We start from the raw sequence: 25,413 nt of genomic DNA on the forward strand, positions 1-25,413 counted from the left end.
CATCCCACTCCCTACACCACTTCCTTCCCCAAGCTCTTGCTGGCTTTTATCTTCCCTCTTCCCAGTCACTGTCTTCTTTCTGAGCCTCCCTCGCTTGAGATGGAAATCTCAAGCTGCATGCTCACCTCACTCTGTTTCAACAGACCTGGGAGGGAGCAGGGAGGGATGGAGAAAACAGAAAATAGCTCAGCAGATGTTTCCGGATAATTTTTTTTTTTTTTAATGCAAGTTGCTAATGTGGAGGTTTATTTTAGGGCCTGCCGATGTTAGCAGATGTTTGAGAAGACATGTACCTGCTTAGACAATTATACATAGAAATTGATAGCAGGTCTGCATAAAGAGTCAGTCTTTCAAAAAAGGATAATACAGTAGGATTTCATGTATAGATTCAGTATGTTTATCCTAGAGTGGTTCTTGGGGACTAATTTCAACCCTATATTTATTCTTGAACCTTTGTACTTTCAAAAATGGGGTCATACAAAAAGAGGAACTAGAAATAGACCGTGCTTACAGACACTGCCTAGAGAATATAATTAGAGAACACAATGCCTAGAAACTCTGACACTTAGACACTGGAGCTCCGATTAATTGCAGTTATGCTGTTTTTGGACATAAATATTTACACTGCATTTCTCATTAAAATTTTGCTTCTTAAAATATTAAACCCAAACCTCTGATTTCTGGATAATTAATGACAAAATAATGCATCAAGACTTTCAGAAAACTGTGAAAGTGAAAGTCTCTCAATTGTGTCTGACTCTTTGCAACCCCATGGACTATATAGTCCATGGAATTCTCCAGGCCAAAACACTGGAATGGGTAGCCTTTCCCTTCTCCAGGGGATCTTCCCAACCCAGGGATCAAATCCAGGTCTCCTGCTTTGCAGGTGGATTCTTTACCAGCTGAGCCACAAGGGAAGCCCAAGAATACTGTAGTGGGTAGCCTATCCCTTCTCCAAGCGGATCTTCCTGACCCAGGAATCGAACCGGGGTCTCCTTCATTGCAGGCAGATTCTTTACCAGCTGAGCTATCAAGGAAGCTCTGACAGCTTAATTTAAGAAATTAAAGCTGTGCAATTTTCACTCTGGATATTCTTATAGTGGGAAAAGTGTGTGCCCAATAAGCATACTCAGTAAACATGTGTACCTGAGTCAGGATGTAAGTTTTGGGATTCAGATAAGTAGGACACAGCTCCAGCTCTTTAGCAGCTTAAATCTCATAAACATCATGTCAAAAAAGCTGATAGATTTCATTGACTTCATGGAAAAGTTTCCCTCTGGTTGGGAAGAAGTTTCCAGTGTAAACTTTAGACTAGCTTAAGGCTTGCCTGGACTTACATGAGCAAAGTGTTTCCAGGAAAATTGTCCTTTGAAAAGCCTTAAGAATGATGACAGGAGGTTCATAAAAATTCTGATGCAATCTCCTTCAAGATAAATAGGTGTCTTGGGCAATGAGGTACTTTTGTTGGGACCTGAGACCCAAGGAAGTTTGCCCTTCAATAAGTAACTATAGCTGAGGCTCCCACTTTGACAACAATCTATTTGTAGGTATAGCTGACATTCTTTTCTGGACTTGTATTATTTCTCTGTGTCTGTTGGTAAAGTTTGAGAAGCACTAGAGCCCTGTACCCTAAGTATGCAAGTCTTCTGTAACTTAGTGATCATATCCCTCTTCCATGGCTTAAAAGAATCTGCCTGCAACGTGGGAGACCCCGGTTCGATTCCTGGATTGAGAAGATCCGCTGGAGAAGAAATGGCAACCCATTTCAGTATTCTTGCTTGGAGAATCCCATGGACAGAGGAACCTGGCAGGCTACAGTCCATGGGGTAGCAAGAGTCAGACATGACTTAGTGACTCCACCAAACCAAACCAAACCAAACCATGGCTTGACATACCATAGCATTTGCCTTTGCTGGTAGTCTGGATTCTGTCAAAGCCCTCTACCATCTGGCTTCTCCCTGCACCTACATTCTCATCTCTACTGACTTCACTCTGACAATACTCGCCTTCTGAGAGGTCTTCAAATGTGCCAAACTACTTTAAAATCCATATTTTGCTGATAACCTTCTATCTGAGCAGCATCAATTCCCAAGTTTTGCTTCAGAGCAATGTTGTTGTTCTTCAGTTAATAGGTCAACTCTGTGTTCCCATGGACTGCAGCATGTCAGACTTCCCTATCACTGTCTCGCAGAGTTTCCTCAAACTCATGCCCATTGAGTTGGAGATGCCATCCAACCATCTCATCCTTTGTCACCCTCTTCTCCTCCTGCCTTCAATCTTTCCCAGCAACAGGGTCTTTTCCAATGAGTTAGCTCTTCACATCAGGTGGCCAAAGTATTGGAGTTTCAGCATCAGACTTTCCAGTGAATATTCAGGCTAGATTTCCTTTAGGATTGACTAGTTTGATCTCCTTTCAGTCCAAGGGACTCTCAAGAGTCTTCTCCAGCACCACAGTTCGAAAGCATCAATTCTTCAGTGCTCAGCCTTCCTGAAGGTCCAACCCAGAGCAATGAACTGTCCATTGTTATTAAACATTCTGCAGTGTCTGCAGATCTTGGGTGACTTTTTTGACCACTTCTTCATCTTTACAGGGTGCCTGGTATTTACTTTTGTTATTACATTACAGAATTGTCACTAAAGTTTGCATGCCTGACTCCCAAATTAGCTGTGACCTCTGCAAGGGTAGGAGCATGCAACACTCATCTCTGAACTTCCTCCTCAGAACAGACCTTGCCACACGATGGGCACTCACCACGTGTCCTTTGTATTACTGCATCAGTATGAATGCTTCCCTTTGAAACAGCAGAGTTCAAACTAGCTTGAACACCAAACAGAGAACTTTGGTTCACATGAGTGGAAAGCACTGGGGTGGTGATGTTATCAGTCATAACTATATCTGGGAACTCACGTTGTCAGCACTTGACATTTCTTGACTCTGGTTCTTCATTCTGAGGACTGTCTTTGTTGTTGTTCAATTGATAAATCATGTCTGACTCTTTGTGACCCCATGGACTACAGCACGCCGGGCTCCACTGTCCTCCCTTATCTCCCAGAGTTCACTCAAATTCACATCCATTGAGTCAGTGATGCTGTCTAACTATCTCATCCTCTGTTGCTCCTTTCTCTTTTTGCCTTCAATCTTTCCCACCATCAGGATCTTTTTCAAGACCCTGGAACTGACTTTATTCATCCAAAATACAAACGGGCTTTTGCCATGTAATGACCACTTGATGTTCATGGATTACATCCTTGACTTTACAAACTACAAGGAAAGAGAGACCATCTTTCTCCAGTGGCCAACTATAAATTCCCAGGAAAGAATTCTGATCGCCCAGGACTGGATCTCATGCTCACCTCTGTGGAGCTTGCTGAGGCTGGGCGGATAGAATAATGTGGTTGGAGGCAGGTCAGAGTGAGTGACCGGCTCATTCCAATGGCTATAGGATAACATGATTGTCAATCACTCCTAAACCACACAAGAATGGGAGAGGGGCACAAAAGAAAGATAGTGAGAGGGGTCAAAAAAGTAGAGGACAAAACTTCAACACACAGAAGCAACAATGGTTTACTAACTGCTTGTTCTAAGTACCCTGAGCAGAGTGTGTGACACATGTTCAGTTCAGTTCAGTTCAGTTTAGTTGTTCAGCCATGTCCAACTCTTTGCAACCCCATGAACTGCAGCACACCAGGCCTCCCTGTCCATCACCAACTCATGGAGTTCACTCAAACATGTCCATCGAGTTGGTGATGCCATCCAGCCATCTCATCCTCTGTCGTGCCCTTTTCCTCCTGCCCCCAATCCCTCTCAGCATCAGGGTCTTTTCCAATGAGTCAGCTCTTCCCAGAGGTGGCCAAAGTATTGGAGTTTCAGCTTTAGCATCAGTCCTTCCAATGAACACCCAGGACTGATCTCCTTTAGAATGGACTGGTTGGATCTCCTTGCAGTCCAAGGGATTCTCAAGAGTCTTCTGCAAAACCACAGTTCAAAAGCATCAATTCTTCGGCACTTAGCTTTCTTCACAGTCCAATTCTCACATCCATACATGACCACTGGAAAAACCATAGACTTGACTAGACAGACGTTAGTTGGCAAAGTAATGTCTCTGCTTTTGAATATGCTATCTAGGTTGGTCATAACTTTCCTTCCAAGGAGTAAGCGTCTTTTAATTTCATGGCTGCAATCACTATCTTCAGTGATTTTGGAGCCCCCCAAAATAAAGTCTGACACTGTTTGCACTGTTTCCCCATCTATTTCCCATGCAGTGATGGGACCAGATGCCATGATCTTAGTTTTCTGAATGTTGAGCTTTAAGCCAACTTTTTCACTCTCCACTTTCACTTTCATCAAGAGGGTCCTTAGTTCCTCTTCACTTTATGCCATAAGGGTGGTGTCATCTACATATCTTAGGTTATTGATATTTCTCCTGGCAATCTTGATTCGAGCCTGTGCTTCTTCCAATCCAGCGTTTCTCATGATGTACTCTGCATAGAAGTTAAATAAGCAGGGTGACAATATACAGCCTTGATGTACTCCTTTTCCTATTTGGAACCAGTCTGTTGTTCCATGTCCAGTTCTAACTGTTGCTTTCTGACCTGCATATAGGTCTCTCAAGAGGCAGGTCAAGCAGTCTGGTATTCCCATATCTTTCAGAATTTTCCACAGTTTATTGTGATCCACATAGTCAAAGGCTTTGGCATAATCAATAAAACAGAAATAGATGTTTTTCTGGAACTCTCTTGCTTTTTTGATGATCCAGCGGATGTTGGCAATTTGATCTCTGGTTCCTCTGCCTTTTCTAAAACCAGCTAGAACATCTGGAAGTTCACAGTTCACGCACTGCTGAAGCCTGGCTTGGAGAATTTTGAGCATTACTGTACTAGTGTGTGAGATGAGTGCAATTGTGTGGTAGTTTGAGCATTCTTTGGCATTGCCTTTCTTTGGAATTGAAATAAAAACTGACCTTTTCCAGTCCTGTGGCCACTGCTGAGTTTTCCATATTTGCTGGCATATTGAGTGCAGCACTTTCACAGCATCATCTTTCAGGATTTGAAATAGCTAAACTGGAATTCCATCACCTCCACTAGCTTTGTTTGAAGTGATGCTTTTTAAGGCCCACTTGACTTCACATTCCAGGATGTCTGGCTCTAGGTCAGTGATCACACCATCGTGATTACCTTGGTTGTGAAGATATTTTTTGTACTGTTCTGTGTATTCTTGCCACTTCTTCTTAATATCTTCTGCTTCTGTTAGGTCTATACCATTTCTGTCCTTTATAGAGCCCATCTTTGCATGAAATGTTCCTTTGGTATCTCTAATTTTCTTGAAGAGATCTCTAGTCTTTCCCATTCTGTTGTTTTCCTCTATTTCTTTGCATTGATCACTGAGGAAGGCATTCTTATCTCTCCTTGCTATTCTTTGGAACTCTGTATTCAGATGCTTATATCTTTCCTTTTCTCCTTTGCTTTTCACTTCTCTTCTTTCACAGCTACATGTAAGGCCTCCATAGACAGCCATTTTGCTTTTTTGCATTTCTTTTCCATGGGGATGGTCTTGATCCCTGTCTCCTGTACAATGTCACGAACTTCATTCCATAGTTCATCAGTCACTCTATCTATCAGATCTAGTCCCTTAAATCTATTTCTCACTTCCAAGGTATAATCATAAGGAATTTGACTTAGGCTATACCTGAATAGTTTAGTGATTTTCCCTACTTTCTTCAATTTAAGTCTGAATTTGGCAATAAAGAGTTCATGATCTGAGCCACAGTCAGCTCCAGGTCTTGTTTTTGCTGACTGTATAGAGCTTCTCTATCTTTGGCTGCAAAGAATATAATCAATCTGATTTCAGTGTTGACCATCTGGTGATGTCCATGTGTAGAGTCTTCTCTTGTGTTTTTGGAAGAGAGTGTTTGCTATGACCAGTGCGCTCTCTTGGCAAAACTCTATAAGCCTTTGCCCTGCTTCATTCTGTATTCCAAGGCCAAATTTACCAGTTACCCCAGGTGTTTCTTGACTTGCTACTTTTGCATTCCAGCCCCCTATAATGAAAAAGGACATCTTTTGGGGGTGTTCTAAAAGGTCTTGTAGGTCTTCATAGACCTGTTCAACTTCAGCTTCTTCAGCATTACTGGTTGGGGGATAGACTTGGATTACTGTGATATTGAATGGTTTGCCTTGGAAATGAACAAAGATCATTCTGTTGTTTTTGAGATTGCATCCAAGTACTGCATTTCAGACTCTTTTGTTGACTATGATGGCTACTCCATTTCTTCTAAGGGATTCCTGCCCACAGTCATAGATATAATGGTCATCTGAGTTAAATTCACCCATTCCAGTCCATTTTAGTTCGCTGATTCCTAGAATGTTGACGTTCACTCTTGCCATCTCCTGTTTGACCACTTCCAATTTCCCTTGATTCATGGACCTAAAATTCCAGGTTCCTATGCAATATTGCTCTTATAGCATCGGACCTTGCTTCTATCACCAGTCACACCCACAACTGGGTATTGTTTTTGCTTTGGCTCCATCCATTCATTCTTCCTGGAGTTATTTCTCCACTGATCTCCAGTAGCGTATCAGGCACATACTGACCTGGTAGTTCCTCTTAAATACCCTATCATTTTGCCTTTTCATACTGTTCATGGGGTTCTCAAAGCAAGAATGCTGAAGTGGTTTGCCATTCCCTTCTCTAGTGGACCACATTCTGTCAGACCTCTCCACCATGACCTGTCCGTCTTGGGTGGCCCCACACAGCAAGGCTTAGTTTCATTGCATTAAACAAGGCTTTGGTCCATGTGAGTAGACTGACTAGTGTGACACATAGTGAGTGTTTAATACATGTCCACTTACTGAATGAATATGCAACAACATAGTTTTACATTTTTTTTCCTCATCCCATCTATGGCTTCTTTGATTCAATAGAAAGAATCTGACTCTGTGTGTTTCATGATTGCAAGTTCATTTCTTTGTTCAAGTCCTAGACACTCTTCAAGCTCACAAAATACTGTGTTCAGTTGCCAACATAAAATTTTGTTTATATTGAGAGATTCTCAATCCAGCAATCCAGATGGGCTACTTTTAGACGTCTGCCCACAAGCACAGGCATCAATCTGTTTCCTGCAAAGTGTTGTTTGCTGTGATAATCTCACCTCCATCAAATGTTCCTATCTTTAACTCCTTGTTATTAAAATCGTGTAGAGGAAGCTCAGGAAAGATAAAGTATGGGCTGAGGGGAGCTGGCAACATAATACAATAGAAAGACATGTCTGGGAAATTTATACATGGCTTTAACTGTATATTTGCTACCAACTCACCTTAGACATGTTACTTCACCTGTCCACCATTATTTTATCTATAAAAGAGAAGAGATTAGATGATTTATTGGGTTTTCCCTAGTGGCTCAGACTGTAAAGAATCTGCCTACAATGCAGCAGACTTAGGTTCAATCCCCTAGTCAGGAAGATCCCCTGGAGAAGGGAATGGCTACCCACTCCAATATTCTTGCCTGGAGAATTCTATGGACAGTGAAGCCTGGCCAAGTACAATCCATGAGGTCGCAAAGAATCAGACATGAGTGAACGACTAACGCTTGGTGTCTTTCAGCATTAGTTCTCTATACATCCATGGAAGATTCTTATAACAAAACAAATATTTGAATGACCAAGTCTCCATCTAAACCATTAGCACCCAGACACATCCATCATTCATCATCCATCCAGTGAACACATAACTTTGCTTTGTGCTTTGGGATGGACCAAGTGACCTGACTTCCATTAAATTTCTAAACATTATGTTTTACTGTTTCTGTAAACTTGTATGCCCCTCCCCCAAAAGCTGATGCATTCTTCTCTGAGAACTTTATTTTTTTCTAATGTAGCTTTACTTATGCAGCTTCTTCCACCAAGACAGTCCCCTTCTCCACTTTATCCGTTTATATCCTACCCATCCCAGAAGGTCTAAGGAAGACTACCTGCTCTATAAAGTTTTCCTATTTTCCAAATCACCTCCTTCCTTCAGAATGTTTCTCATTCTTTATGTATTTGAATAACGGTGACCATGTTCTACTTTGTGTTACAGTTATTTGAGTATTTATCTCATCTTTCCCCCTGGAATGCAAGCACCTTCTCACTAGGATAGAATGGTCTGTGTAGTTGAGCACGAATGGATTTTGCAGCAGGACAAGTCATAATCAAATCCCAGCTCTCTGCCTAGTCCTTTGGGGAATGATTTTATATCCATTATCATGAGATTCTTTATCAGTGAAAATAATAACTACTGGGGTGTAGGAAAGACAAAATGAGACCGTTTAAGTGAAAGTACTTAGCATTGTGCTTTGAATATGGGGCAAGTTTCTTTCTTTCTTTTTGTTTTTCTTCACTTGCATTAACTGAGCATTCATAAGAGCTGTTAAAACCCTGCCTCTTTTCATATATGATATACATGTTTCAATGCCATTCTCCCAAATCATCCCACCCTCTCCCTCCCCCACAGAGTCCAAAAGACTGTTCTATACATCAGTGTCTCTTTTGCTATCTCGTATACAGGGTTATTGTTACCATCTTTCTAAATTCCATATATATGCATTAGTATACTGTATTGGTGTTTTTCTTTCTGGCTTGCTTCACTCTGTATAATAGGCTCCAGTTTCATCCACCTAATTAGAACTGATTCAAATGTATTCTTTTTAATGGCTGAGTAATACTCCATTGTGTATAAGTACCACAGCTTTCTTATACATTCATCGCCAGTCCAGGTTCGATGCATGATACTGGATGCTTGGGGCTGGTGCACTGGGATGACCCAGAGGGATGGTACGGGGAGGGAGGAGGGTTCAAGATGGGGAACACGTGTATACCTGTGGCGGATTCATGTTGATATATGGCAAAACCAATACAATATTGTAAAGTTAAAAAAAAAAAAAAAACTGTAAGAAAGAAAAAAAAAAAAAAAAAACCCTGCCTCTTTACCACATTTTGAATTCATTTCAAACTCCTCAATAGGGCTTACAAGGCTGGACATAATCTGCCTACTACTTCTCCTATTTGACCTCATTTATTTCATTGTAGGTTTATTTTTTTACTAGCTTTATTGGAATAAAACTGACATACAATAAATTGCTTCCCCAGTGACTCAGCGGTAAAGAATCTGACTGCAATGCAGGAGACCCAGGAGACATAGGTTCGATCCCTGGATGAGGAAGATCCCCTGGAGGAGGACACGGCAACCTACTCCATAGTCTTCTCTGCAGAATCCCATGGACAGGGGAGCCTAGTGAGCTACAGTCCACAGGGCTGCATAGTCAGACATGACTGAAGTGTTTGAGCATGCTTGCACACACAATAAATTGCACATATTGAAGTGTATAATTTATTTAGTTCACATATGTGCATGAATTGCTCACCACGATCATAATAATGAAGTATTTATGCCTTCCAGCTTCCTTTTGCTCCTCTGTAATTCTTTTTTCCAATACCTTCCCTACTATGCTTTCTGTCCCATAGTTAGGTAGCCATTAATCTGCTTTCTCTCCCTATATACTAATTTGTATTCCCTAGAATTATATATAAATATAATTATTTGGTATGTATTATTTTGCTGTGTACTTTCTACTTTCACACAATGTATTTATTTTGAAATGTATCCCTATTTTAGAGTATAGCAATAGTTCATCACTTTTTATTATTGTGTATAATTCCATTGTATAAATATACTAGTCTCTTGATGGACTTCTGGGCTGTTTCTAGTTTTTAACTATTACAAATATAGCTGCCTTGGACATTCTTGTACACGTGTTTATGCAGACATATAGTTTCATTTCTTTTGCCTAAATATCTAGTAGGAGAGTGACTACATCAAATGATAATGCAAGTTTAACTGTTTAAGAAACTGGCAAACTATTTCCAAAGTGGTTGCACAGTTTTTTGCATTTCTATCAGTTCTATGTGAGAGTTCCAAGTCAACACAGGATTATCAGTCTTTCAATTTTTTAAATTGTGAAATGTAAATAGTGATATATACCTAATAGCAGCTTTATGGGCTTTGCTCTAGGGGCTACTCATACTGAGCATCTCTTTATATGTTTATGTGCTCTGCCTATATCTTCTTTGGTAATATATCTGTCAAATCTTTTGTCAATTTTTAAAACTTGTTTTATTTGTTTTAATATTACTGAGTATTAAAAGTTCTTTGTGTACACAAGACACAAGTTTTTATCAGAAATTTGCTTTGCAAATATTTTTCCCAGTCTGTGGCTTGCCTTATTCCCTTACCAGCATCTTTTAAAGAGAAGATTATACTTTTGGTTAATTCCAGTTAATCAAATTGTTGTTTTTTGGAATTCGGTCATTCTTCTGATCAGCAGGAGATTGATTCCAGGGCTTACAGCTGATATCAAAAAATCGATGGTCCTTTCTCCTAGTCTGCTCTCCTGGTCTGAGGATTCTGCAACTTGAGATACTGAAAGCTGACTGTGTATTTATTGAAAAACATCGGTGTATTAGCGGACCCATGCAGTTTGAACCTGTGTTGTTCAAAGGCAGGTGGTGTAATTTTAACAAAGTATATGAGGAAGTGGAGAAGGCAATGGCACCCCACTACAGTACTCTTGCCTGGAAAATCCCATGAATGGAGGAGCCTGGTAGGCTGCAGTCCATGGGGTCCTTAAGAGTCAGACACGACTGAGCGACTTCACTTTCACTTTTCACTTTCATGCATTGGAGAAGGAAATGGCAACCCACTCCAGTGTTCTTGCCTGGAGAATCCCAGGGATGGGGGAGCCTGGTGGGCTGCCGTCTATGGGGTCGCACAGAGTCGGACACGACTGAAGTGACTTAGCATCAGCATATGAGGAAGTCTCTGCATAACCTAAAGTTATAAAGAATTTATTGCATCCTTTCTTTTAGAAATTTTATGGGCATGAGTTTTATGTTTAGATAAACCTGATTTAATTTTGCATATGTTATAAGTACTGATTGAAGATCTTTTTTGTTTGTTTACATGTATTTAAATTTTCCAGTACTATTTGTTGAAAACTCTCTCTCCATTGAACTGCTTTGGCAATTTTATATATATATATATATATATATAGACAGAGAGAGAGAGAGAGAGAGAGAAGGTAATTGCACCCCACTCCAGTACTCTTGCCTGGAAAATCCCATGGATGGAGGAGCCTGGTAGGCTGCAGTCCATGAGGTTGCTGGGAGTCGGACACGACTGAGCGACTTCACTTTCACTTTTCACTTTCATGCATTGGAGAAGGAAATGGCAATGCACTCCAGTGTTCTTGCCTGGAGAATCCCAGGGACAGAGGAGCCTGGTGGGCTGCCGTCTATGGGGTTGCACAGAGTCGGACACGACTGAAGCAACTTAGCAGCATATGTATTATATATATATATATATAATGTATGTGTAGATCTATTTCTGAATGATTTACTCTGTTCTACCCATATATTTGTCAAATTTGATACCACATCCACACTTGTTTAATACTTTAGCTTTACATTAGGAATGAATAAATTCTGAAATAAAATATTGCCTGTCTTCCAACTTTGTTCTTGTTTTTCAAAACTATTTTGCTACTTTAGTTTGTTTTCATTTCTGTATAAATTTTGGAATCTGTCAATTTCTACAAAAAATAAAGCCAGTTGGGATGTTGATTAGGATTGCAATAAATCCATGGGACAATTTATAATAATATGAATTTCCTTACATATAAACATGGCTTATCTCATCATTTAGTTAGCTCTTTAATTTTGTACAGCCATATTTTGTAGCTTTCAGTGTACACATCTGCATTATTCTTTGCAAGAATAAAAAAATACAATTAATTTATATAAGCTGATCTTGTGTCCTGAAACATTGCAAAACTCATTTATTAATTTTGGTAGATTTTCAAAATAGATACATTGGAATTTCTACATATATAATCATCTCATCAGCAAATTAAAGACATTACCTTTTTCTCAATGTAAATCCTTTATTTCTTTATGTAGTAGCAAGGGTTAAAACATTTATTTAGTACAATGTTGAATAGAAATGATAATATTGGGCAAGAGAATGAGATCCCCCAACTGTAGGGAGAAAAAGACATTCAGGCTTTCACCATTAAGCATGATGCGAGGTAAAGGGTTTTTGAAGATGCTTTTTTTTTTTTTTTAATCAGGTTAAGGTCAATTCCTTCACATAGATGCAGATTTTCATCATCTTTCTACATAAAAAATTTTAGCATTTCTTGTAGACTAGATCTCTTGGTGAGAAATTCTTTCAGATTTTGTATATCTGTAAAAGTGTTTCTTTTACCTTCTTTTTGAAAGGTATTTTGGCTTTTACATAGAATTCTAGGTTGAGAGTTTTATTTATTTGCTTCCTTTGTCAATATTTCAAAAACATTACTTAACTCCTTCCCCCACACGTTGTTTTCAATGAGAAATCTGCTGTCACCCTTAACTTCATTCCTCTATATATAATGTGTCTTTTTTCTCTGTCTGCTCTTAAATAATTTTCCTTTATCACTGATTTTGAGCAATTTAGATATGTACCTTGGTATAGCTTTCCTTATGTTACTCATGTTTCAAATTCATTGCATTTCTTGAATCCATGTGTTTATAGCATTCATCAAAATAGGAAAAAAATGGCTATTCTCTCAAATACACACACACACATATAAACACACGCTCTTTGAAGACTCTAATGTGACACACATGAGGCCAGTAAATGCTCTCAACAGCTCACTCACTGAAGTTTTGATCATTGTTTTTAATTCTATTTTTCTCTCTATGCTTTATTTTGGTAGCATTTACTTCTATATCTTCAATTATACTCCTTTTTAAATGTAGTAATTAATTTTCTTTTATTCTTATTCATTGAATTTTTATATCTAGGAATTGATTTGCCTCTTTTATATGGCTTCTATGTCTCCAAGTTATCTTTCTGTGCAGTTATCTCCCATCTTGTCAACTCTTAATTCTTTGGTCTCCCTCAACTGTCATCTCTGTCTCTTCCACTCATGAAGTCCATTGGGTTCTGCCTCAATTTCTACTCCCTACACCATGTCTTGGAAATTTTCTCCAGGAAGTAAGTTGGGACAATATCAGAGCTGTCTTTGTTTGCTTTTTGTCATTCAGTGACATTCTTTTTTGTTGCTTTTCAAAATCTTGTAAAGAATTATTTCATACATTCTGTCCATTTTATTGACTGTTTCAAGTATTGTGCTGTGCTTAGTTGCTCAGACTTTTTGCAACCTCATGGACTGTAGCCCACCAGGCTCCTCTGACCACAGGGATTCTCCAGGCAAGAATACTGGAGTGGGGTGCCATGCTCTCCTCCAGGGGATCTTTCCAACCAAGGGATTGAGCCCAGGTCTCCCACACTGCACACTAATTCTACACCATCTGAACAAGAAGGGAAGCCCCTTAGTTCACTCTTTTTTTTTTTTTTTTTTGGCTGTTTCAAGCAGGGCCTAGCTTATTTCCATTTATAATCATATTCACTAAGTTACCCATTCTTTCTATCCTTTGCCCATACCATGCTCCTTCACATGTCAAGTCTCTAAAACTTGCTGACCTCTTTTTTTTCTCTGCTTGGAATTCTTTCCCCAAGATCTCTACAAGTTGACAGATTCTAATTATTTAGGTATTAGCTCTAATGCCAACTCCTTATGGAAACTTTTTTTTGGTCATACTAATGAAGTAGACCATTCCCATCTCTAAGTTATCTCTATTTAAAGTCATGCTTTATTTGTTCATAGCAATAGTCATCATCTACATGTATCAAATTAACTTATTTATAATAAATATATGTTGAATGAAGTCATGTCAAATATTAAAAGAATAATTGAAAGTAGGTTTATAATACATGCATGTAGAAGATTAGACCATCTAGAAATGACTTAGAAGGAAACTTGTTTATTTCACATAAAAAAATGATCCAAGGTAGGACAGTTTCAGGGCTTCCCAGATGGCTCAGTGGTAAAAAAAAAATTTCACCTGTCAATGCAGGAGACTCAGGAGACATGGGTCCAATCCCTGGGTCTGGAAGATCTCTTGGAGAAGGAAATGGAAACCCACTCCAGTATTCTTGCCTGGAAAATTCCTTGGACCAAGGAGCCTGGTGGTATATAGTCCATGGGGTCGTAAAGAGTAAGACAAATGAATGCGAACGCGAGGGTAGTTCCCAGAGAAGTTAATTCAGTGGCAAAAATCTGTGACATCATCAAGGGTCTGATTTCTTTCTGCTTGTCACCTGTAATGTATTAGATTGTCATCTTTGCCCAGCTTCACCTTATTTTCCCAAGATGGCTACCACAGTTTCAAGTAGTACTTGAAATTAGATTTTAGATTGTAGAGGAAAAGTATTTTTCTTCATCTTGTTCTATAGGTAGGAAAAAATTTCCCAGAATCTTTCCAACAACCTCTGTTTACATCTCCTTGGCCAGATGGTAGTGCCATTTCCAAATTGGTTGATGACAATGGGAAAGAAAATTATCAATACTGGCTCAAACTAATCAAGGAACATTTTCATCCCAGGCCTCTCCTACTCAGTCTTGGGTTTATGGAAATTTCTTTCCCCACCTCTGCCAGAAACTTGATGTTTGAAGCTGTTAAGAATGGAGTTCTAGTAGAAAGAAAGATGGAAAATATTTACTTATGGAGGCTTCCAGAGATTATTTTATTAGGATAAGTGTATGCCATACAAGGGGGCTTCCCAGGGGCACTAATGGTAAAGAACCCATCTACCAAGGTAGGAGACGTGAGAAACACAAGTTCAATACCTGGGTCTGGAAGATTCCCTGGAGAAGGGCATGGCTACCCACTCCACTATTCATGCCTGGAGAATCCCATGGACAGAGGAGCCTGGAGGGCTACAGTTCATGGGGGGGACATGACTGAAGCAAATTAGTATGCACGCACATGCAATTCAAACATTTAAATTTTTTTCATTCCCCTAGAATATCTTTCAACAGATTCAAATATTTGTCAGAGTGTGAGACAAACCTTCTGATATCAACCGAGTTAAGCATAAGGTTTTAAGCTTGCATTTCTAATTTTTCGCTTTGTATAGCATCTCCAGTTCTCGGCCTTCCTTCCTGGTATCTTGCCCACTACACTGATGCACATCGTCAACTGAAAATACTGTTTCCACAAATTTCCAACAAGCTGGCAGTGGGATTTCTGCAGTAGAAACATATTTCATTTTTTTTTCTGTTTAAAAATGGAAATTTAATCACAGTGCATTTCTTGTCATGATACACCCATTCAAAAATATTTACTGCTGATACTATTTACAGTGAATCCACAAGTCTCACCAAACATTTTGATCAAAAGGATGGTGTTATGCTTAATTCCTCTTTGGCACAACCTTCTACTCTCAGATAAAATTTTATTATTTTATTCTGGGAGTGAAACAAGGAGATTGCCTATTCATTCCTGGTATTGAAGGTATAGAAACTGAATGGGAGGAAATTGAGCTGTTACATCAGAGTAATACGTAGAATTGTGCTGGTGTCCACCTGTATGTGCTTGTATCAGCTTATGAGGCCTAAATATAAGACTGGATACTATAAAACTCATAGAGGAAGACCTAAGCAGGACACTCTGACGTAAATTGCATCACTGTCTTTTTCGATCTGTCTCCATAAGGGAAACAAAAACAAAAATAAACAAATGGGACCTAATTAAACTCAAGAGCTTTGGCATAGCAAAGGAAACTATAAAGAAAATGAAAATACAACTCAAAGAATGGGAGACAATATTTGCAAATGATGCAACTAACAAGGAGTTAGTCTCCAAAATTTATAAACTGCTCAATATCTAAAATACAAACAACCCAATCAAAAAATGAGCAGACCTAAACAGACATTTCTCCAAAGAAGATATATAGATGGCCAAGAGTCACATAGAAAAAGATGGTCAACATTGCTAATTATTAGAGAAAGACAAATCAAAACTAGAATGAGATATCGCCTCACAACAGAATGGCTATCATCAAAAGATCTGCAAACAATAATTGCTGGAGAGGGAATAATTACCTTCCCTCCTACCCTGTTAGAGGGAATGTAAATTGGTTCAGCCACTATGGAGAATAGTATAGAGGTTCCTTAAAAAGCTAAAAATAGAGCTACCATATGATCCAGAAGTCCCTCTCCTGGGCCTATATCCAGAGAAAAACATGGTTTGAAAGTATGCTTGCACCCTTACATTCATTGCAGAGCTATTTGCAATAGTGAAGACATGAAAGGAACATAAATTCTCATTGACAGATGAATGAATAAAGGAGATATGGTACATATATACAATGAAATATTACCCAGCCATCAAAAAGAATAAAATAATGTCATTTGCAGCAACAAGGATAGTAGTAAATCAGGCAGAGAAAGACAAATACCATGGTATAACTTATATTCTGAATCTAAAACAATGATACAAATGAAATTATTTACAATACAAAAATAGATTCACAGACTCAGAGGATTTACGTATGATAACTAGATAGGGGAGGGATAGATTGGGAGTTTGGGATTGACATGTACACACTGCTATATTTAAACTAGATAACCAACAAGGATACACTGTAATAAATAAAAAGTCAATAGAACCATCTTCTTGGTCAAGACTGAATCCTGCTGCTGCGGGTATGTTACAGGGATCTTACTTTGTCTCAACTTCCATAGTAAGAGAAGGGAAATTACCTCCTACAAATATAATTCCCAGTGACAAACTCATCCCAAAATATGAATGGAATTTGGTAGCTTGGTGACACAACTGAAAAGAAATGCAAACAAATGTTCCTTGACATTGTCATTGTTAAAAGCTGGGGTGGATAGAGACAAACCATGGTGCCCTTACTATGTGCTGATATGAGAATGGAAGAAAGTCATAGAGCATAGAGCAATGTAAATGAGAAGTGTGGTCACCATGGAGCCTCTAGAGATGGCATGGTGAATTTACTGTGGCTTGGAGATGTAGTTTTAATCCTAAAAAGGCAGACTCAGAAAGTGAAATTTCTCAAATTTATGTGGAGAGGGACATTGCCTAGCTATAAAATTAAAATGGTGAGTGTGGGAAGGAGGTCTGAAAGAGAGGGAATATATGTATACTTATAATTGATTTTACAGCAGAAACTAACCCAACATTGTAAGCCAATTATACTCCAATAATTTTTTAAAGTCAATGTCTGAATAATGAAAAATGGTTTGACTAGTTGGTAGAAGTCAGGAAGGAGAAAAATTTATTTATTTATTTATTTTTTGTAATCTAGAACTATCTTCTTTTTTTTTCTTTTTTTTTTTAAATTTTATTTTATTTTTAAACTTTACATAGCTGTATTAGTTTTGCCAAATATCAAAATGAATCCGCCACAGGTATACATGTGTTCCCCATCCTGAACCCTCCTCCCTCCTCCCTCCCCGTACCATCCCTCTGGGTCATCCCAGTGCACCAGCCCCAAGCATCCAGTATCGTTCATCGAACCTGGACTGGCAACTCGTTTCATACATGATATTTTACATGTTTCAATGCCATTCTCCCAAATCTTCCCGCCCTCTCCCTCTCCAACAGAGTCCATAAGACTGTTCTATACATCAGTGTCTCTTTTGCTGTCTTGTACACAGGGTTATTGTTACCATCTTTCTAAATTCCATATATATGCATTAGTATACTGTATTGGTGTTTTTCTTTCTGGCTTACTTCACTCTGTATAATAGGCTCCAGTTTCATCCACCTAATTAGAACTGATTCAAATGTATTCTTTTTAATGGCTGAATAATACTCCATTGTGTCAGGAAGGAGAAAAATTTAGAATCATAACAAGGGATTCTAGAGAAGACCCATGTAGATGGGCACATGGAAGTGGGAACATAGGGTATGGATGTTTGTGTCTCATGATAATGCCCACCAGAAAAAATCCACATCAGAAGAACCACTGAATAACCAGTTAAGTATAAGGATTCATCCACTGCATTGCAACCATCCCCTGTGTCCTCAGATACCCAGTGTTTAGATAATGGACCCATGATTAGAATAGTCATGATGGTAGGGGTTCAGGCTACTATTGGTGAGCCTAATAGTATAGATTCTTATCCAAACTTAACATAGTCTCTTCTGCTACTATATACCCAAACTTTTAGCAGTACAGATGAACTCCAAACCAAATCCTCAGTATGACTCTATCCCTGGAGGAGAATAGCCTGCTACTTGGTTATATTGGGGCAGTCATTGATAGGACCACAATTTGCAATAAATGGAACAGCAAATGGCTATGTATTTGCCTTTCCCAACTTCTGTATCTCTTCCAGAAGCAGTTTTCAAAGATGTGACTTGATTAATAAACATGCAATCCTGCATTACTTTGTCTCACATCATGGGATTCATTTTACTGAAAACAAGTACAACAATAGATTGATGCTGAAGTGGAAGCTCCAATACTTTGGCCACCTGATACGAAGAGCAGACTCATTGGAAAAGACCCTAAGGCTGGGAAAGATGGAAGGAGAAGGGGAGAAGAACGAGGAGAAGGGGATGACAGAGAATGAGATGGTTGGATGACATCACTTTCTCAATGGACATGAGTTTAAGCAAACTCTGAGAGATGGTGAAGGGCAGGGAAGCCCGGTGTGGTGCATTCCATGGGGTCCAAAGAGTTGGACACAACTGAGTGACTGAACAACAACAACAATTGACACACATAAAAGGCATCTACTGGCCCCATCACAGTCTTCATCACCTAGAAGCAACAGCCTGATGGAATGTTGAAATGGTCTTAAAAACCTAAGCTAAAGCTTTGCTGCTGCTGCTAAGTCGCTTCAGTCGTGTCCGACTCTGTGCGACCCCATAGGCGGCAGCCCACCAGGCTCTGCCGTCCCTGGGATTCTCCAGGCGAGAACACTGGAGTGGTTTGCCATTTCCTTCTCCAATGCATTAAAGTGAAAAGTAAAAGTGAAGTCACTCAGTCGTGTCCGACTCGCACTATTTGAGAACAAATGCCTTGCATGTCAGAGTGCCTTCCTTCAGGATGTGATGCATGCTTGGAAGCAATGATTGATATATGGTTGTTTATTCTTAACAAACAGAATTCACAGGTTCATGTTGTAAGGGAAAAATAGGACTGACTGCTCCCATTATCCCTAATGACATTGTGCTTCCTCTCACAACCAGGAACCCATTAAGAATGCTCCCAAACCTGTAGTTGAGACTGCTATACCCTCACTTTGGAATCCTCATGCTGCTGGATCATCAATAAAAAATGTTATCATACAGATTGCTCAACCATATTTTTCATGGGGAAGTTATACAATGAATGTAGAGAGGTTAACTCAGAATTCACAGAATCATATTTTGGTGCTTCTGTGCCTGGTGATCACAGAGATGATTGGGTTGCAGCAAACTTGCCCAATAATGGAAGGTCTGATGAGATAATGTCCTGGATCACACCAACATGAAAATATTATAGATTATCTGAAGTACTGCTGGCTGAGGGTGAGGAAAATATCAGTTGAACAATGGAAGAGAGGGATGATGAATCTCAATTGCAGCCTCAGGAGTCCCTGCAGTGATGGGTACCATGGGTTATCCCACTGACCCTCATGACAGTTTTTAGAGATTATTCTTCAGAGACTATTTCTAGCCACCAGCTTGTAGAGTCAGGGACAAAATGAACTTCCTGAAGGCATGATTAGAAATGAGCATGTAAGAGGTAGCAGACAATTGTGATGCTCTATGTCCCATGGGACCCTAGGATGTTCCAAGTACAATGACTATGTCTCACGTATGCAGAAGCTTCAGCCTCTCTTGCTTTTCTGCCCTGGGGTTTTTCTGATGCCATTTTAGCCCTCATGAAGGAAAATCTGAAAGTATGAAAATACATTGCTCTCATGGAATCTTTTAACCATTGGAGCTTGAGAGTTGATAGATAAATTGTGCAGACTCCTATCCTAGAAGGGACAATTCTGAGAGGGTTCTATGTTACCTACAGTACAACTGAAGATCAGTTCTGATTCTGGTAGCCAATTCAATCATACACACTCTATTCACTTTCATAATTTCACTCTCAGCATTTCCTCACTTCTAAATCCTAGAATCACTTCTCCAAAGAAACACTTTGCACCAAATCCTTGTCTCAGGCTCTGTTTCAAGGGAAACTCAAACTAAGAGAGTATAAAGGCTGAGATAATTATTTTATTGCTGTTTGGTGAGTACAAAGCAAGATCACATGCCTAATTACAGCCCAGATTATCTCCCTGCTGTATGAATTCATGAGAATCCCACATTTCAACTCTTCCTCTCAGACTATACTTAGGTACAACTTCGTATAATCAACATATCCCAAATTTAAGTTGTAGGACTTCCTGATGGCTCAGTGGTAAAGAATCTGCCTTCCAATGCAGGAGGTACAGGAGATGCAGGATCGACCCCTGGTTTGGGAGAATCCCTTGGAGATGGAAATGGCAACCCATTCTAGTATTCTTGCCAGGGAAATCCCATGGAGAGAGGAGCCTGGTGAGTTACAGTACATGAGGTCCCAAAAGAGTCAGACATGACCATGAACTAAAATAGCAACAACAACCTTAAGTTTTAAGTAGCTGCTGCTGCTACTTGTAAGTCACTTCAGTCGTGTCCGACTCTGTGCGACCCTATAGACGGCAGCCCACCAGGCTCCCCCGTCCCTGGGATTCTCCAGGCAAGAACACTGGAGTGGGTTGCCATTTCCTTCTCCAATGCATGAAAGTGAAAAGTGAAAGTGAAGTTGCTCAGTCGTGTCCGACTCTTAGCGACCCCATGGACTGCAGCTGACCAGGCTCCGCCATCCATGGGATTTTCCAGGCAAGAGTACTGGAGTGGGGTGCCATTGCCTTCTCTCTCTTTAAGTAGCTCAATTTATGTAAATCATGTAACTCTGTGCCTGTGCTAAGTCACTTCAGTAGTGTCCGACTCTTCACAATCCTATGGACTGTAGCCCTCCAGGCTCCTCTGTCCATGGGATTCTCCAAGCAACAACATTGCCTAGTACAATTTAAACATTCATTGCATGCTACATGGAATGATGGTTACTATCATCATTATTATTTCATTAACTTATCTATTGTTTATTCTGTTTAGTTTAAAATTACTGTTCTCTTCCATTGTTTCCAGTTAGTTTATTTCTCTCTTATTTCTAAGATCTTTTGAGAAAAAAGAAATTGCTATCAATTAATGTTTAAAATTCTCACTTTCAAGGTTATTTTGAAATTAATGTAAGAATGATTAAAACAGGGTCTAACATATAGTATATTTCCTGTAATGCTTATTTTACCTTCTATTGCTGTCATCTATTATGGTTATTATTACCAATAATATGATTGCTGAGGAAGCATTGCTATGAACAAAGCTAGTGGAGGTGATGGAATTCCAGTTGAGCTATTTCAAATCCTAAAATATGATGCTGTGAAAGTGCTGCACTCAGTATGCCAGGAAAATTGAAAACTCGGCAGTGCCCACAGGACTGGAAAATATCAGTTTTCACTCCAATTCCAAAGAAAGGCAATGCAAAGAATGTTCAAACTACCACACAATTGCACTCATCTCACACTCTAGCAAAGTAAGGCTCAAATTTCTCCAAGCCAGGCTTCAACAGTATATGAATCATGAACTTCCAGATGTTAAAGCTGGCTTTAGAAAAGGCAGAGGAACCTGAGATCAAATTGCCAACATCTGTTGGATCATCAAAAAAGCAAGAGAGTTCCAAACAAACATCTACTTCTGCTTTGTTGACTACAACAAAGCCTTGACTGTGTGGATCACAACAAGCTGTGGAAAATTCTTCAAGAGATAGGAATACCATACCTCCTTACTTGTCTCCTGAGAAATCTGTATGCAGGTCAAGATGCAACAGTTAGAATTGGACATGGAACAATAGACTGATTCCAAATTGGGAAAGGAGTATGTCAAGGCTACATATTGTCATCCTGCTTATTTGACTTCTATGAAGAGTACATCATGGGAAATGCTGGAATGGATGAAGCATAAGCTGGAATCGAGATTGCTGAGAGAAATATCAGTAACCTCAGATATGCAGATGACAGCACCCTTATGGAAGAAAGTGAAGAAGAACTAAAGAGCCTCTTGATGAAAGTGAAACAGTACAGTAAAAAAGTTGGCTTAAAGATCAACATTCAAAAAACAAAGATCGTGGCTTCTGGTCCCATCACTTCACAGAAAATAGATGGGAAAATAATGGAAAAAGTGACAGACTTTATTTTTGGGGGCCCCAAAATCACTGCAGATGGTGACTGCAGCCATGAAATTAAAAGACGCTTACTCCTTAGAAGAAAACCTATGACCAACCTAGACAGCATATTAAAAAGCAGAGACATTACTTTGCCAACAAAGGCCTATCTAATCAAAGTTATGGTTTTTCCAGTAGTCATGTATGGATATGAGAGTTGGACTATAAAGAAAGCTGAGAGCAAAAGAATTGATGCTTTTGAACTGTGGGGCTGGAAAAGACCCTTGAGAGTCCCTTGGACTGCAAGGAGATCAAACCAGTTAATCCTAAAGGAAATCAGTACTGAATATTTATTGGAAGGACTGATGCTGAAACTGAAAGTCCAATACTTTGGCCACCTGATGTGAAGAACTGACTCATTTGAAAAGACCCTGATACTGAGAAAGATTGAAGGCAGGAGGAGAAGGGGATGACAGAGGATAAGATGGTTGGATAGCATCACTGACTCCATGGACATGAGTTTGAGCAGCCTCTGGGAGGGTGGGAAGCCTGGTGTGCTGCAGTCCATGAGGTCCCAAAGAGTTAGATATGACTGAGTGACTGAACTGAACTGATCAGTACTGTGTCCATGGAATCTGAAATACTAATTCAAGGACAGAGAGCTCACTTTTCTTTATGTTAAATATCATAACCCAATTAAATTTGGGAGTTTCATTTTCATTAACTTTGGCCAGCTTAATAATTCATTTTTACCAAACATGGCAAACCTGACCCAACTGACAAAGGGAAGATGGCATTTTCAATTTGTGTGTTCTTTGATGAGGGTCACCAGTAAAAAGTGCTTTCTAGGATTTATCAGCTCTACAGTTGGGACTCATCCATAATATAATACAGCACACAGAGGAAAGTCACTGACTGAGTGCCGGCTCTGCACCATGTGCTGTGCTGGCATTATCTCATTACTGCCCAGAACCACCCCTCTGACTTCTCATCATTGATCCTAATTCACAGGTGAGGCCCTAAGGCACACAGAGCTTGAATCACTTGCACAAGGTCATGCCTTCAGTACATGACAAAAAGATTATCTCCCTCAAATCAAATTGATAAATGCTATTTACTATGTTTTATTCTTAACAAAGGGACCATATGCAAGTCTTAGAACAAGAAAGACATCTGCACTCTGAACTCTGATCAAGAATAGGGACACCTGAAAGTAACATTCAGACCTGGAGTCTTATCAGAATTTCACTGTCTGCCATATATCCCAGTTAGTCACTGCTCTCACTGTGTCTTTCAGAATAGCCTATTTTGGTCCCTAAGCCATCACATAACTTGAAATAACTGAACCATGTAGCAAGAGCTTATAAAAAAGAAAAAAAAAAAGAAAGAAACACTTTCAGAGACAGGTACCCTCCTTGTGATTGTAGGACTTACAAAACCCGGAATTCCAAAGGGGGAAATTCCACAGGGGTCCCTCAGCATCTGAGACTGGTGGAGGGGACATCGAGAACTCAGGTCAGTTTCTCTTCCTGCTTCTGCCTTGATCTTTTGTGACTCATCCTGGAATATGAGTCAAATAAACTCACCAAGGGTTTATTTTTACAGTTTGTTTTTGGCTTGGTTACAGTAGATCCTTTTAGCTCAGATACACACATTAATAAAAAGCCAAATTTAAGGTCCATTTTGGAAAAAAACATGATGTCTTGCAAAATATGAATTTGGGAGTCAAATTTGTTGTTCAGTCACTCAATTGTGTCTGACCCTTGTGACCCCATGGACTGCAGCACGCCAGGCTTCCCTGTCCTTCACCATCTCCCAGAGTTTCCTCAAATTCATGTCCATTGAGTCAGTGGTGCCATCCACCATCTCCCAATTCCCACACTGCCACTTAGTGTCTGTGTGACCTGAAACCCATTCCCTAACCTCTTTGAACCTCAACTTTGGCCTAGGTTAAAGGGGATAAAGTCCATTTTGCATGGTTTTCATGACAGCTTAATGAAAATAAAAAATCTTATTGGAGTTCCTGAATCTCAGTGTGAGAGAAAATGAATATTGATTCGCCTCATTTATTCCCTGCCCTTTCTCAGTTTAACCATAACTTGACGGGCTTTATTTTGGAAAAGGTGATGAACTTAGAGGCAGAAAATCTGAGCTCCCTATCCAAGTTTCTGGCCACATGTTGTTAGCATGATACAACATGGTACAAGGCACTTAAAAGAACAAAGGAAAATTATTTCAATCTCTTAGAATTTTGGCCCCCCCTCTTCATCTACTCATGTCCTACTTGTGTGGAGAATAAGGAATCATCATGCCATCTGGTATGCAACAAGAAAGCTTAGGTCTGGCTTCCAAAGTCAACTCAGACACTCAATTTTCTTGTGACCTTGGACAAAAGTGTGACATCGCTGAGTATTGCATAATTACTTATAAAATGGGGTTCGTAATAGTACCTGTGTCAGAGACAATGGTGAGTACTAAGTGACATAGGATTAAAAGAGCAGAGTTTGGTAGATAAGTTCATTTGTGTCATATTTTAGAGTCCACACATCAGTTCAGTTCAGTTCAGTCCCTCAGTCGTATCCGAATCTTTGCAACCCCATGAATCACAGCACACCAGGCCTCCCTCTCCATCACCAACTCCTAGTGTTCACTCAAACTCATGTCCATCTAGTCGGTGATGCCATCTAGCCATCTCATCTTCTGTTGTCCCCTTCTCCTCCTGCCCCCAATCCCTCCCAGCATCAGAGCCTTTTCCAATGAGTCAACTCTTCACATGCCAAAGTATTGGAGTTTCAGCTTTAGCATCGTCCTTCCAATGAACACCCAGGACTGATCTCCTTTAGAATAGACTGGTTGGATCTCCTTGCAGTCCAAGGGACTCTCAAGAGTCTTCTCCAGCACCACAGTTTAAAAGCATCAATTCGTTGGCGCACGGCTTTCTTCACAGTCCAACTCTCGCATCCATACATGACCACTGGAAAAACCATAGCCTTGACCAGACAGACCTTTGTTGTCAAAGTAATGTCTCTGCTTTTTAATATGCTATCTAGGTTGGTCGTATAAGTGCTATCATATGATATTTGTGGGGGAGGGATGGATTGGGAGTTTTGAACCAGCAGATGCAAACTATAGAATAGATAAACAAGGTCTTACTGTATAGCATGAGGAATCACATTCAATATCCTGTGATAAAACATAACTTTAAAGAATATGAAAAAG

This window comes from Bubalus bubalis, chromosome 7 (genome assembly GCF_019923935.1).
Source record: "Bubalus bubalis isolate 160015118507 breed Murrah chromosome 7, NDDB_SH_1, whole genome shotgun sequence".
NCBI lineage: Eukaryota > Metazoa > Chordata > Mammalia > Artiodactyla > Bovidae > Bubalus > Bubalus bubalis.